The sequence below is a fragment of the Oryx dammah genome, unplaced genomic scaffold (genome assembly GCF_014754425.2).
Source record: "Oryx dammah isolate SB20612 unplaced genomic scaffold, SCBI_Odam_1.1 HiC_scaffold_14, whole genome shotgun sequence".
Taxonomy (NCBI): domain Eukaryota; kingdom Metazoa; phylum Chordata; class Mammalia; order Artiodactyla; family Bovidae; genus Oryx; species Oryx dammah.
The window spans coordinates 29793981-29810420 of NW_024070198.1; positions in this window are offsets into that span (position 1 = coordinate 29793981).

The window sequence follows — 16440 nt, forward strand, 5'->3', positions numbered from 1 at the left end:
TTTGGACATCATACAACCTGAATTCACTCCTGGGTCTGGAATGCAACCAAGGCTGTGATGACCCAGTGGGCTCAAGCACTGACCAGGCCGGTGGCAGTCAGACACCCAGGGTGGGAGTAGGGATCCCACACCACATGCTGCTCCAACTGGCCGGCTCTCCTCTTACTTGGGAGCTTAGCCATCCTGGTTTCTGCTTCTTTTTCTTTCCTTTCCTTTTCCCTTTAATATGGATTCCAGAGAGTGGGTTGGAAATGACCTGAGCGAGGGGCCAACCTCCCTGGGACAAAGGCCCGGTATTTTTGACGTGGGAGTGGCGTCGGCTGTGACTCAACCCCATACTGGCCCAGGGACAACACCTCCTTCAGAGTAGCCGCTGCGTTTCGTTTCAGGCAGCCCAGCTGTGTTCTGCATGACTGAATCGGACACCTCTCACTTCCTCTGCGAACGGAACTTGGTGTTTGGGTGACGTGCGGGCAAGTCGTTTGTGCAAAATAGCACATCTCTATCGTAGGTCTCCCACCCCAACCCCCAGGCCTAAAAAAAGGCAAGAAACAGAAAAAAAGCAACATCTGAGAGGAACCCGGCTTCCAGCGAGTACAGACATTCTTAGCCCTGAGCGTTGCCTGCAGGACTGGAGAGTGACCGGGATCACTCCTGATTGCTGCTCAAATCTCAGGTCAAAGTCTTCCAGGCTGTGTGACCCAGGCCAGAAGGTCACTGAAATAACACTGGGCTTAACTGACCCAGAAAGGAGCACTTCCTCTGAGCCTTCATCTTCTTCAAAGACGAGGCATACTGACTGGGGTGGACAGGTGGCGTCCAGCACCCAGTGGGTGCCTCCTCCAGGGCAACACGAAGAGCTGGCCCTGCTGGAGGGTGAGATGCTAAAGCATCTCCCCCCTTGACAGTCTGTCCTGCCCACCCCTTCTCCCACCCTGCGTGCAGGGAGGACACCACTGTCTAGGCTTTGAGCCATTCGAGGGGTGGCCCCACCCTCTAAGTTGGAGGGAAGCCTGGTCTCCACATGGGTTGCAGACGTCCCAGTGCCCCAGCCTGACACAACACACCTGGGACAGATGTGTGATCTCTGAACCTGCCCATTTCCTTCCTGCTCGTAGGCTCAGTGGCCGGACTGTGACCCACACTGATGAACAAGTCCTCCAGGAATGAGACTCTTTTGGAGTTATTGGCTGGTGAAAATAAGCAAAGGACTGCAAAGATCCACGGGTCATGTGAGGCAGTCTGGTCTGCGGCAGCTGACAGCAGAGACTCCAGGAGACCGAGGAAGGCACCCGCTCTCCTCCCACAGGTCTGGTGGGTCTGATTTGCCTGAATCCAGTGGAAGATAAACAGGCAGCGGGTATGGTGTGTGAAGCCAGAGGCCCACATCCTGAGAACTGGGGCATCACTGACGCTCTCTGGGCCTCCCCTTCCTGTCTGGGGGCGACTGTAACACCCACCTCAGAGTGATGTTTGGAGGATTAAAGGAACATGACTTAGCACAGTGCCTGGCACACAGTGGGTGCTCAGGGCATGTTCCTTCCCCCTCTTCCCCGTCCCTCTCCCTTACTCTTCCTCTGTTTGCACTGCCTCCAGGATGAGGCTGTCACCTCAGGGACTCTCCAGCACTTGAGGTCTCGCTCTCCCTCCCCACCTTCCTGAGCAGTCATAGAGTGCTGCAGATGCTCCTGCCCTTGCATCTGGCTTCCCTGCTTCTTCCCCAAGCACACTGCTGTGCCAGGTCTCTTGTCTCTGGTCTGGATTCCAGCAGCCGCTGCTCGCCTGCCTTAGGGTGGTCCTGTGCTCTCAAGCAAGATGCTCTTCTGCCAGCTCATGGGCTTTGTCTCCTTTGGATACATGCCTTCCCTCCTCCCTCCCACTCGGACCTCACCTAGGGTCCTTCCCAGCTCAGGACTACAGACCTTTCAAAGGATCAGGTCCATGTGACAGCGGCCACCAAGAGTCCCCAGCTGAAGGATCCAGCCTCTGCCCACCTGCCCATCAAACGTGGAGGCTCCAGGAATTGTCATCACAGGAAAGGCCAAGAGTCAGAAAGATCAGCTGAGCCACCCCCCACCGGAAGAAGAGGAGGAGCAGGAGGACAAAGTCATGGCTTCTAGAGGCCCATCCCTAAGATGTCCTAGTGGAAGAAGCCAGAGTTCTGTCTCCAGGGGCTTTGTGCAAGACCTGGGGTGGAGTGAGGTCACTACCAGCCCCTATCCTTGGCCCCTCCCTCTTGCCCTAACCCTCTCTGCCTCGAGGTGGCCAGGAGCACAGTCTGTCAGTCTCATGACACTCCATATTATCCTCAGGTTGAGTTTGAAACATAAGCCTCAGGTTTGCTGTTCTGGAATGCCTTCTGAATCTGCCTGAGTAATGTCTTCCTCTGGTTTTGATGTTTCTTCCAAGGAGGAATGTCACTGGAATGCATCTTCTACTGACACCCAGGCTACTGGTCCTCAGCCGTGAGGCTGACCAAGCTGGCTTACCCATTGGATAATGCAGTTTGCCAGGTATGGGCCAGGTTGAGCATGTCTCCAAGACAAGCAGCACAGTTAGGGACACAGTCTGTGGCCAGAATGATTACAATAGAAATGAACAAGTAGCTAGTTTCTTAAAGCATGTCCTATATACTCAGCTCTGAGCCAATGGAAACCCATGCAGGATCTGATTTCATCATCTCAGGCAAACCGATTAGTTACCAATATTCCCATTTTACAGAGGAGAAAATGAAAGCTCTAAAACTGAGAAAACTTGAAGGAGAACAAGATGGTAGAGGAGTAGGTGGACATGGAGTACATCTCTCTTCATGGATACATCAGGAATACACCTTCAGACACAGAAGTGCATGCAGAACACCAGCTGAGAGCAGACAGGAGTACCTGACCAGAGGAAAAGAATATATAGAACCACTCCAAACTTGAGATCAAGCCCTGAGCCTTTGGAGTGGGAGCACTGACTCCAAGACCCTAGACTACCATATAACTAATCCTAGGGAGTATCAGATAGTGAGAACTCACACAAAGGAAACCACTTGAATACAAGACCCGGCATCACACAACCACCAGTAGCAGCCTGTGCAAGATGCCTCATCTAAATAACAAACAAAGCAAAAATACAAATCCAGTCATCAGCAGACAGGATTACCACCTCATTCAGCCTTGCCCATCAGAGAAAAACAAATAAACAAACAAAAATTCAGCACAAATCTCACCATATACAAAGCTTAGGCAAACCACTGGACCAACCTTAGGAGGGCAGAAACCAAAAGGGAGAAAGAATTCAACTTTGAAGCCTGGGAAAAGGAAACCTCAAAACAATAAGTTAAAAAAAATAATAATGAAAAAGCAGAGAAATACTACACAAATGAAGGAACAAACTGGAAACACAGAAGTCCAAAAAAATGAAGAGAAAATAGGCAAACTCCCTGAAAAAGAATTCAGAATAATGATAGTAAAGATAATAAAAAACCTTGAAAACAAAATGTACAAAATGTAAGAATCAATTAACAAAGACCTAGAAGAATTAAAAAATAAACATACAGAGACAACACAATTACTGAAATATAAAATACTCTAGAAGAAATCAATAGCAGAATATTTGAAACAGAAGAACGCATCAGTGAGTTGGAAGATAAAATGCTAGAAATAACTTCTGAAGAGCAGAATAAAGTAAAAAGAATAGAAAAAACTGAGGAGAGTTTCAGAGACCTCTGGGACAAAATCAAACACACCAACATTCGAATTATAGGGATCCCAGAAGAAGAAGAGGAAAAAAAAGGGTATGAGAAAATTTTTGCAGAGATTATAGTTGAAAATTTCCCCAACATGGAAAAGGAAATAGTTAATCAAGTCCAAGAAGTGCAAAGAGTCCCATACAGGATCAACCCAAGGAGAGACATCACAAGACACACACTAATCAAACTAACAAAGACTTAATACAAAGAAAAAATATTAAAAGCAGCAAGGGAGAAGCAACAAGTAACATACAAGGGAAACCCCATATGTTTAACAGTTGATCTTTCAGCAGGAACTCTGCAGGCCAGAAGGGAATGGCAGGATATATTTAAAGTACTGAAAGGGAAAAATCTACAACCAAGATTACTGTACCCAGCAAGGATCTCATTCAAAATTGATGGAGAAATAAAAAGCTTTTCAGACAAGCAAAAGTTAAAAGAATTCAGTACCACCAAACCAGCTTTACAACAAATGTTAAATGGACTTATATGGTCAAGAAATACAAGAGAAGAAAAAAGATCTACAAAATCAACCCCAAACAATTAAGAAAATGGCAATAGGAACATATATATCAATAATTACTTTAAATGTAAATGGATTAAATTCTCCAACCAAAAGACACAGACTGGCTGAATGGTTATAAAAACAAGACCCATATATATGCTGTCTACAGGAAACCCACTTCAGACCTCAAGACACATATAGACTGAAAGTGACATGAGAGAAAAATATATTCCATGCAAATGGGAAGCAAAAGAAAGCTGGAGTAGCAATCCTCAGACAAAATAGACCTTAAAATAAAGAAGATTACAGGAGATAAGGAAGGACACTACATAATGATCAAAGGATCAATCCAAGAGGAAGACACAACAATTGTAAATATCTATGCGCCCAACATAGGAGCACCTCAATATGTAAGACTAACACTAACCGACATAAAAGGAGAAATTGACAGTAACACAATAATAGTAGGAGACTTTAACACCCCACTCACACCAATGGGCAGATCATCAAAACAGAAAATTAATAAGGACACACAAGTCTTAAATGATACATTAGATGAGATGAATCTCATTGATATCTTCATGACATTCCATCCAAATGCAGAATACACCTTCTTCCCAAGAGCACATGGAACATTCTCCAGGATAGACCACATCTTGGATCACAAGTCAAACCTCAGTAAATTTAAGTAATTTGAAATCGTATCAAGCATCTTCTGTGACAACAATGCTATGAGACTAGATATCAACTACAAGAAAAAAAGTGTAAGAAACACAAACTCATGGTGATTAAACAACACATTTCTAAATAACCAACAGGTTACTGAAGAAATCTAAAGGGAAACAAGAAACAAGAAAAACATCAAAAAGACAACCTAACTTTACACCTAAGACAACTGGAAAAAGAAGAACAAAAACACCCCCAAATTAGTAGAAGGAAAGAAATCATAAAGATCCGAGAAGAAATAAATGAAAAAGAAATGAAAGAAACAATAGTAAAGATTAATAAAACTAAAACCTGGTTCTTTGAGAAGCTAAACAAAATTGACAAGCCTTTAGCCAGATTCATCAAGAAAAAAAAGAGAAGAATCAAATCAATGAAATTAGAAATGAAAAAGGAGAGGCTAGAACAGACAATGGAAAAATACAAAGGGTCATAAGAGACTATTATGAACAACTATATGGCAATAAAATGGATAACCTGGAAGAAATGGACAGATTCTTAGAAAAGTTCAATCTTCCAAGACTGAACCAGGAAGAAATATAAATTATGAACAACCCAATTACAAGCACGGAAATTGAAGCCGTGATTTAAAAAATCGCCCAAAAAACAAAAGCCCAGGACACAGATGGCTTCACAGGAGAATTGTATCAAACATTTAGAGAGGATCTAATGCCTATCTTTCTAAAATTCTTTCAAAAAATTGCAGAGGAAGAAACACTCCCAAACTCATTCTACAAGGCCACCATCACCCTGATACCTAAACCAAACAAAGACAACACACAAAAAAAGAAAACCATAGGCTAATATCACTGATGAACACAGATGCAAAAATCCTCAACAAAATTTTATCACACAGAATTCAGCAACACACATCAAAAAGCTCATACACCACAATCAAGTTGGGTTTATTCCAAGAATGCAAGGATTCTTTGATACATGCAAATCAATCAATATAATACACCATATTAACAAACTGAAAGGTAAAAACCATATGATAATCTCAATAGATGCAGAAAAGGTCTTTGACAAAATTCAGCACCCATTTATGTTTAAAACTTTTCAAAAAATGGGCATAAAAGGAACCTGCCTCAACATAGTAAAGGCCATATATGAGAAGCCTACAACAAACATTATTCTCAGTGGTGAAAAACTGAAAGCATTCCCCCTAAGATTAGGAATACGACAAGGGTGTCCACTTTCACCACTATTATTCAACATAGTTCTGGAAGTCCTAGCTACAGCAATCAAAGAAGAAAAAGAAATAAAAGGAACAAGATCAGAAAAGAAGTAAAGCTCTCATTGTTTGCAGATGACATGATACTGTACATAGAAAACCCTAAAGATAGTAACAGAAAATTACTAGAGTTAATCAGTGAATTAAGCAAAGTTGTAGGATACAAAATCAATATACAGAAATCACTTGCATTTCTATATACTAACCAAAATCAGAAAGAGAAATTAAGGAATCAATCCCATTCACCATTGCAACAAAAAGAATTAAATATCTAGGAATAAACTTACCTAAGGAAACAAAAGAACTATACACAGAAAATTATAAGATACTAATGAAAGAAATCAAAGATGACATAAACAGATGAAGATATATTCCATGTTCCTGGGTAGGAAGAATCAATATTGTGAAAATGACTGTATTACCAAATGCAATCTACAGATTCAATGTGATCCCTATCAAATTACCAATGGCATTTTTCACAGAACTAGAACAAAAAATTTCACAATTCATATGGAAACACAAAAGACCCCGAATAGACAAAGTAGTCTTGAGAAGGAAGTATGGAGCTGGAGGAATCAATTTTCCTGACTTTAGATTAAATTACAAAGCTACAGTCATCAAGACAGTATGGTACTGACACAAAAACAGAAATATAGACCAATGGAACAAGATAGCCCAGAAATAAACGCATGCACCTATGGGTAACTTATTTTTGACAAAGGAGGCAAGAAAATACAATGGGGCAAAGATAGCCTCTTCAATAAATGGTGCTGGACAGCTGTGTGTAAAAGAATGAAATTAGAACACTTACTAACACCATACACAAAGATAAACTCAAAATGGATTAAAGACCTAAATGTAAGACCAGAAGCTATAAACCTCTTAGAGAAAAACACAGGCAGAACACTCAAGGACATAAATCAAAGCAAGATCCTCCATGACCCACCTCCTAGAGTAACAAATAAAAATAAAAGTGAACAAGTGGGACCCGATTAAACTTAAAAGCTTTTGCTCAGCAAAGGAAACTATAAGCAAGGTAAAATGAAACAACTGACAAAGGATTAATTTCCAAAATATACAAGCAGCTCAAACAACCCACTGCCAGAAAAACAAACAACCCAATCAAAAAGTGGGAAAAAGACCTAAACAGACATTTCTCCAAAGAAGACATACAGATGGCTAACAAACACATGAAAAGATGCTCGACATTTCTCATTATTAGAGAAATGCAAATCAAAACCACAACGAGATATCACCTCACATCAGTTAGAATGGCCATCCATCAAAAAGTCTATAAACAATAAATGCTGGAGAGGGTATGGACAAAAGGGAAAGCTCTTGCACTGTTGGTGGGAATATAAATTGATACAGCCACTATGGAAGACGGTATGGAGATTCCTTAAAAAACTAGGAATAAAACCACCGTATGACCCAGAAATCCCATTCCGAGGCATATACCCTGAGGAAACCAAATTTGAAAAAGACACATGTATCCCTTTGTTCATTGCAGCACTATTTACAGTAGCTAGAACATGGAAGCAACCTAGATGTCCATTGACAGATGAAAGGACAGAGAAGTTGTGGTACATATGCACAATGGAATATCACTCAGCCACAGAAGGGAACTCATTTGAGTCAGTTCTGATGAGGTGGATGAACCTAGAACCTATTTTACAGAGTGAAAAAAAGAGTCAGAAAGAGAAAGATAGTGTATTCTGATGCATATATATAGAATCTGGAAAAATGGTACTGAAGAATTTATTTACAGGGCAACAATGGAGAAACAGACATAGAGAATAGACTTATGGACATGGGGAGAGGGGAGGAGAGGGTGAGATGTATGGAAAGAGTAACATGGAAACTTACATTACCATATGTAAAAGAGATAGCCAATGGGAATTTGCTGTATGGCTCAGGAAACTCAAACAGGGGCTCTGTATCAATCTAGAGGGATGGAATGGGGTGGGAGATGGGACGGAGGTTCAAAAGGGAGAGGAGAAGTGTATACCCATGGCTGATTCATGTTGAGGTTTGACAGAAAACAACCAAATTCTGTAAAGCAATTCTCCTTCAATAAAAAATAAATTAATTCATTAAAAAGAAAAAAAAAACATTAAAAGGGGGGGGGGGAAGCACTTCGGAAAAAAACAAAATAAAATAAAATTGGGAAAACTTGTCTAAGGCCACGCTTGTGTGCCAGGCAGTCCAGAGCCTGTTCTAACCACTTTGCTTTGATGTCTCATGGAAATGGAGTTTCTTGCTGATTCTGAGCCCACACAGAGGTTTAGGACAGCAAGTTTAATCAGCACAAATGACTGAATGTGTTTGAGCAAGGCTGCCAGCAACCAGCCGAGGGATTCCCCTTCACCAGGGAGCCAGGTGGAAAAACAAAACGGGGAAGGACTGCACCACTCCTTGCCTGCCCCTCCCAGCCTCTCCATTCCAGCCCACTTTCTTCTCCCACATTTTCCAGTTGTCCACCAATCTTCCAAAATCTACCAGGAAGAAGGGAGAGCTATCTGAACACCTGTAGCGAGCATGTCAGTTTCTCTTAATCGCATGTTTAGTCCTTATCCAGCTCTTTGAGATTGGGTATCATTTCTGCTCATTTTATAAATGGAGAAACTGAAGCTTTGAGAAGGCAAGAGACTTGCTCAAGATCATTTTGTTGGCAGAACTGGGCTTGAGACAAAGCTAATCTGATCTAGAGCCTGTGCTTCATTGGCCACACCAAGAAAAAAGAGACTCCTTCTGAAGTAGCAGAAATGACTTCAAAAGTTTGGAGAGCAGAGCTAAGCCTAACTGGGAAGGAGGGGATGGCCAAGGAGAGACGTGACCCTCCCCTGCTCATTCCAGCTCATCCACTCCCTGCCAAAGAGGAAGATGCTGGCTTCCCAGCAACAGATATCTGCAGGTAAGCCACCTGTCATCACATCCCCTGTGATACACTTAGCACAAAGCATCAATTCAGTTCAGTCATTCAGTTGTGTCTGACTCTTTGCGATCCCATGGACTGCAGCATGCCAGGCTTCCCTGTCCATCACCAACTCCCTGAGCCTACTCAAACTCATGTCCATTGCATCAGTGATGCCATCCAACCATCTCATCCTCTGTCGTCCCCTTCTTCTCCCACCTTCAATCTTTCCCAGCATCAGGGTCTTTTCAAATGAGTCAGTTCACATCAGAATTGAAAGAATTGGAGTTTCAACTTCAGCATCAGTTCTTCCAATGAATATTCAGGACTGATTTCTTTTAGGATTGACTGGTTGGATCCTTGCAGTCCAAGGGACTCTCAAGAGTTTTCTCCAACACCACAGTTCAAAAGCATCAATTATTCGGCGCTCAACTGTTTTATGGTCCAACTGTCACATCCATACATGACTACCAGAAAAGCCATAGCTTGACTAGATGGACCTTTGTTGGCAAAGTAATGTCTCTGCTTTTTAATGTGCTGTCTATGTTGGTCATAGCCTTTTTTCTAAGGAGTAAGTGTCTTTTAATTTCATGGCTGCAGTCACTACCATCTGCAGTGATTTTGGAGCCCCCAAAATAAAGTTTGTCACTGTTTCCACTGTTTCCCCATCTATTTGCCATGAAGTGATGGAACTGGATGCCATGATCTTAGTTTTCTGAATGTTGAGTTTTAAGCCAACTTTTTCACTCTCCTCTTTCACTTTCATCAAGAGGCTCTTCGGTTCTTCTTCACTTTCTGCCATAAGGGTGGTGTCATCTGCATATCTGAGGTTACTGATATTTCTCCCAGCAATCTTGATTTCAGCTTGTGGCTCATCCAGCCCAGCATTTCTCATGATGTATTCTGCATATAAGTTAAATAAGCAGGGTGACAATATACAGCCTTGACGTACTCCTTTTCCTATTTGGAATCAGTCTGTTGTTCCATGTCCAGTTCTAACTGCTGCTTCTTGACCTGTATACAGATTTCTCAGGGGGCAGGTCAGGTGGTCTGATATTCCCACCTCTTTAAGAATTTTCCCCAGTTGAGTAGCATAGACCAAAGGGCTAGACTTCTGGGTGCTTATTAAGCCAGGGAGCGCTGAACATTCTACAACCTCGGATTGTACACTGCCATCCACCTGACTCTCTGGCAGCTCAGCCAGCTGGCCAGAGTTTCCATGCCAGGGAGCTGGGTTGGGCTCTGTGACTTCCCTACAGGGAGACACCTTACTTGGGGCCACCCAGACCACAGGCACCGATACACTGGCCTGCTGCTGCCTCTCACTGCACAGAGGTAGGCAGGGGCAGGCCTATTGCACAGGGTTTGAGAAACTCCAAGGAGGTGCACATAGCCGTGGATCAAGGGGGAGCTTAAATCCCATACTTCTCATCCCTCGGGTGACCTTGGGTAAGCTTCCAGGCCTTGCTAAGCCTCAATGTTCACGTTGGAAAAAGGCATCAACAATACCTGTCCACAGTTTTGGTTGAATCAGGAAATTTATATAAGCATCTATCCCAATGCCTGGCACATAGTAGGTGCTCTTTAAGTTAAAGCTTTTAATTTTTTATTATTAAACGTCTCCAAGATTCATGTTATCAGAAAGAAGAGTTTCAGGGTAATCCTAAATGATGAAGCATAAAAGGCCACAGACTGAAATGTCCTCTGTGACTAAGAATGAAGGATGGTCATTTAGTCTGGAAGTAAGAGGACGGCGATGAACAAGCACATTTCAGGTGCTGTGCTTAAACTACTCAGTGTGTGTGTGTGTGTGTGTGTGTGAGAGAGAGAGAGAGAGATAGACTGACCCAGAAGGGGAGGGGACACACATGCGACAGACTAAAACTTAGTTCCCACTCTCAAGCCGTTTGCACAGAACTGGAATACAAAGAAAAGAAAAAATGCTGAAATTGACATTCATAAGATACGAAGTGCTGTAGGAGTACAGAGATGGGAGAGTTCACATCCCACTCAGGTGGGGGTCCTGAGTGATTTACCATGCTTCCTGGAGAAGGCGCACTTTGGAGGGGTTTTGAAGACTGGATAGGATTTCAACAGGCGGCAAGGCAGGTGAGGGGAGGCACAAAGAATGGAGCAGGGGCAAGCAGAGTGTGCTCAAAGAACCTGCGATGAGGAAAACTACCAAATACAAAAATATTCTTACTAGTCACCTCCATGTGGTGGAGTTTTCATTTTTTATTTTTGTACCTTTCTGAATATTTTAAAGTCTCTAAAGTAAGCATGGATGATTTCTATGTTCAAGAAAAAAACCATTTTAGACTTCAGCATCAATAACAAAATTAGCAGAAAGACATCGTTTCAGAATACAGGTAAAGAACTGAGAAATTCTGAAATTCCATGAAAGATGACAGTAGAGAAGGGCTGGTGTCTGACTGGGACCCCAACCTCAGCAGTACTGACATTTCAGCCCGCCTCACTGGGTCCTGTTCTTGTGGCATCCTGGCCTCTACCCACTGCATGCCCTCTGCCTTTCCTTCTGCCCCAGATACAACAACCAAAAGTGTCTCCAGACATTTGCCCAATGTCCCCAAGGGGCAAAATGGCCCTGGATGAGAGCCCCCACTCTAAGCCCTGGAATCTTGCATGTCAAGGACAAGTCATTCTTCCAGCGTTCCCCACAGGCACAGGGAGTGGACTTTCCTTCACAGTGTGCTTCTCTCCAGAAATGCTTCCTTCTTTCATCAGTACCACTCCAGACCAGGAGGCAGAAAGCCTGAACTGAGGTCTCAAGTCTTAACACCACCTAGCTACATGGATTTGGGTGAGTTGAGTGGCCGCTGTGTGCCTCAGCTTATCTGTGAAATGGGAAGACTTGATGAGCTCTAAGATTTCAGGAACCCGTGTGTCAATGCCAACTCCCTTATTTTCTAAGTGAAGAAAATGGCGTTCACATGTGTTGTTTTGCTCAAGGTCACACACCTAACCATGGGCAGAGCCGTTACTAAAATGCAGCTCTCCTGATTTCTACACATGCCGTCTTCCACCCCTATACTCCTCCTTCCGTGCCATCTATGGATTAGAAGCATGGCTTCCTTGTGCTGAAGAAGAAAACTGGAGAGTGAATGGGCCAGCTAACATGTATGTGCCATTCAGTGCACAAGGCCTCAGAGAAACCTCTCTGTAAATAACAACAGCGCCAGCGATGTGACTTTCCGAATGAGCCAGTGCTACGCGCAGAAACACAGGGCTAATTGGCCCTTGCGAGGCGGTGGAGAATCTGGGGGCGAGGCATTGCGTGCTATTCAACGGCGGGTTGCTGTGACAGAGGGCTGCAAATGCCACTCTGGGGATGTGTTAATGAAGGCTCAGCATGCACAACACGAGAGGCAATTATCCTGCTCTCCCTGGCGCTGGCTCCTCCTGGCAGGAGTGCTGCCGACCGGGTTGGAAGGAGTTCAGCGGAAAGTTCACCAAGAAAGCCAGATGGAGAAGGAACGGGACTTGCCGTCTGGACCAGCCATTGCCAAACAGATGGAGCGCTTGTCCATCTGTGTTGCCCTTCTCTTGGAGGACATGAGGAGGAGGTGGCTTGGTGGGAGGAAGACAGGAGACTCAGCTGGTGGAAAGAAAGAGCTCCAGGCTGCTTCCGGCTGTGTAGAAGCCTCCATCCCTGATGATGCTACAGCCTCTGGGGCTGGCCTTCTATCTTGGCCTGAGATGCTATCCAGATGGGGTGCTGGGAGCCATCCCAAGAGAAAACATGGCCAGGCAGGTGAGTCAGGAGCACAGGGGGTGAACACAGATCAATCTGCTGGTGGGTTGCATGACACTCGACTGCAGAGCAGACTCTGCCCTTTTCTCCCACCCTCATGCAGGGGAAGGCTGTCCAGCGAAGAGGCTCTCTGAGGTGCTGGGAGGGGGAGTTTGTCACCTGCCTCTCCTGCTTGGGACCCGAGCCCTATTAGTGGAATTGTATGGGCAAATGTGGTCCCTACTCCGCGTGGGTGAAGTCAATTTAAAAATAACATTGAGGGCAGATGTGAAGGCCAGTTGAGCCACCAGGGCTTAGAGTAAGGGAGTCCCACACCTGTTCCAGGGTGACGCTGGGGGCAGGAGCAGGTTTTGGAGTCTATAGGGGTGCAGATGAGCCCCAGGTCTTAGCAACAACCTTTCCCTACCCTGTGTGTGCATATTCAATCTTGTCCGACTCTTTGCAACCCCGAGGACGGTAGCCCACCAGATTTCTCTGTCCATGAGATTCTCTAGGCAAGAGTACCGGAGTGGATTGCTGTGCACTCCACCAGGGGATCTTCCCAACCCTATGTGCTGGCGTTTCTAGGCTTGGAGGGATCATTCTGCTCCACTATGTCCCAAAGTCCACCTGCCTCTGCCTTACAGAGTCAGGAAGGCCTGCCTGCCTTGTCCTGTGTCGCTTGGCATCAGTCACATGCCTCCCTTCTCTATTTCTAAATGTGCTTCAGAAGATGGCTATACCATCTAGCAGCTCCACCCAGGAAATCACCATCATTAACTATAGGGAAGAATCATCTCAGGCTACTGCCTTGACTGGAGGGGCAGTGCAGAGGGTATGGACAGGTCAAGATGAGGTTCACAGAAAGGGAGAGAAAGGAACCTTCTGGGGACAGCATCTCAGTGATGGAAGGATTGGGGTAGTTGGAGCTGAGGGGTCCTTGGGATGAGCTAGCCACTGTGCTGGCAAGAACTTGAGCTGAAATAATAGAAACACCAGCCCAGGCCTCCTAGGACTCTCTTATGGGCCTAGATAGCTCAGGCATGGGGCTGAGAGCTAACTGACTGGGCTGTAGCTAACAGGCAGAGAGAGAGAGGGCAGCTGGCAGGGGCTGAGGAGCCTCCAAGGGACACCCCTGCTCCCTGAAGCAACCGCAAACCTCCTGCAAATCACACACTGCCACCCCAGGTCTCCTCAATTCATGTCCCATGCACCCCAGCTCTCACCCTGCTCTCTACTCCCCGTGAGGTGAAGCATGATGCTGGCATCTGATACATGCATCAGAGCCACCTGAAGAGATGGTCAAAATCATAGCTTCTAGGCCCCTTTATTCCCCAAGGTTCTGATCCTGCGCGCCTGGGCAGGACCCAAGACTACATTTCCATCAGGTATCCTGCGAAGTCTCCAGGCAGGTGGTTTCTGGGCTCCACAGTGAGAACCCTGTTCTCAAGGCTTAAGAGCTCAGATTCTGAAGCCAGACCAGAATTCAAACCCCCGCTCTGTCGCTCACCAGCTGTAAGACCCCTGAGCCTTGGTGTCCTCACCTGTGTAATGGGAATGATAACATTATTGTCCTCTTGCTATGAGGATTAAATGAGGTGATTGATATAATTCCTGGTGGACCCCAGCTCTTCCCTGCTACCCCCTCCCAACACCCACAGCCCCCCAACCAAAGGTACTCAACACACAGTGACAGATGTCAGCGGCTCTGACTCAAAGCTGTCCTGTTCTTTATGGAAAATGATGCCAGGGCTTTGGGGGGGTGACTTGTTCCCCATTTAGAGAGCTAAGCCTCTACCATTCCTAAGGGTGGACCCCATTTTCTCACTTCAAAGGTGAATTAAACCCTAAGTTTGGCCATTTCCACATGGGAAAGAGAAAGTGTTAGTCGCTTCTTGTGACTCCATGGACTGTAGCCCGCCAGGCTCCTCTATCCATGGAATTCTCCAGGCAAGTTTACTGGAGTGGGTTGCCATTCGCTTACCCAGGGAATCTTCCCAACTCAGGGATCGAACCCGAGTCTCTTGCATTACAGGCAGATTCTTTACCATCTGAGGCACCAGGGAAGGCCTGGTGGAGCAAGAACAAGAAGAAAAAGGCTCTCACTTAGCACCTCCTCCCAGCAGGAGCCGTGTTGGCAAAGTCTCTTTGACAGCTTGATGACTTTTTTGGCTTTGAAAAGAAAACAGAAGTCAGCTTGTGAGTGGTCCCAGCACTGCCCTCAGCAGAGCCTTCGGGAGTGGGCAGGGCCAGGCGGGAGTGGGCAGGGCCAGGCAGGAAACAAGAGGGGACTAAGGTTCTCCATGTGGAGGCTGTTGGCAACTGAGCCCTCTCCAAGCCCTGGCCTTTCAGACTGGGGTCCCTTCAGATGAATGCTCCCCTCTCTCTAGGGCACAGCCCAGGCCTCGATCCACAGGGCTCTGCTCTCCCGGCTGTGCTCACCTCCTCCTCTCCGGCTGCTCCTTGCCTCCATACTTCAAAAGCCTGTGTTCTGGACTTTTCTTTTCCTTTAAAACCACTCACTCATTGATAATCATGAACCTGGGTCCAGAAGCAGCATCTCATCCACACCCCAGGGCTCCCTGACCCTCTCCAGGGGCCAGGCCTGGCAGAAGTCTGCAGACCAAGGCCCCCAGAGCTGGAAACCCTAGAAGTGGACCATTCCTTCAAGGACCAGAACACCAAGAAAGGCCACTGGACAGGGCAGGGGCCAAAGCAACCCAGGAAGTGGGGGTCAGCTTACAAAGCTGCTCAGAATTGCCGTTTGGCAGCCAGACCTGCCAGTTTAGTTCTGTTCAGTTCAGTCACTCAGTCATGTCCAACTCTTTGCAACCCCATGGACTGCAGCATGCCAGGCCTCCCTGTCCATCACCAACTCCCAGAGTTTACTCAAACTCATGTCCACTGGGAGAAGGCAATGACAACCCACTCCAGTACTCTTGCCTGGAAAATCCCATGGACGGAGGAGCCTGGTAGGCTGCGGTCCATGGGGTTGCTAAGAGTCGGACACGACTGAGCAACTTCACTTTCACTTTTTGCTTTCATGCATTGGAGAAGGAAATGGCAACCCACTCCAGTGTTTTTGCCTGGAGAATCCCAGGGATGGGGGAGCCTGGTGGGCTGCCATCTATGTGGTCGCACAGAGTTGGACACGGCTGAAGCGACTTAGCAGCAGCAGCAGCAGCAGCATGTCCATTGAGTCGGTGATGCCATCCAACCATCTCATCCTCTGTCATCCCCTTCTCCTCCCACCTTCATTCTTTCCCAGCATCAGGGTCTTTTCAAATGAGTCAGTTCTTCACATCAGGTGTCCAGACCTGCCAAGTTTTCTCAAAAGCCTCCCCCAGATTTCTCCCCTGGATCCATCCAGTTGAGTCTGAACTGTAAGACCTAGACACAGTTATAGAAGGTGACAACCCCAGGGCTTAAAAGCAACCATCCCATCTGATGCCTGAAACTGTACGGCTGGAGCTCTTCACACCTCAGAGGCTTTGGACATCATTTACCTCCACATAATAACACTGTAAACTCTTACTAGTGCGTGTGCTGACACCTGTGTGCCTTGCATACAATAAGC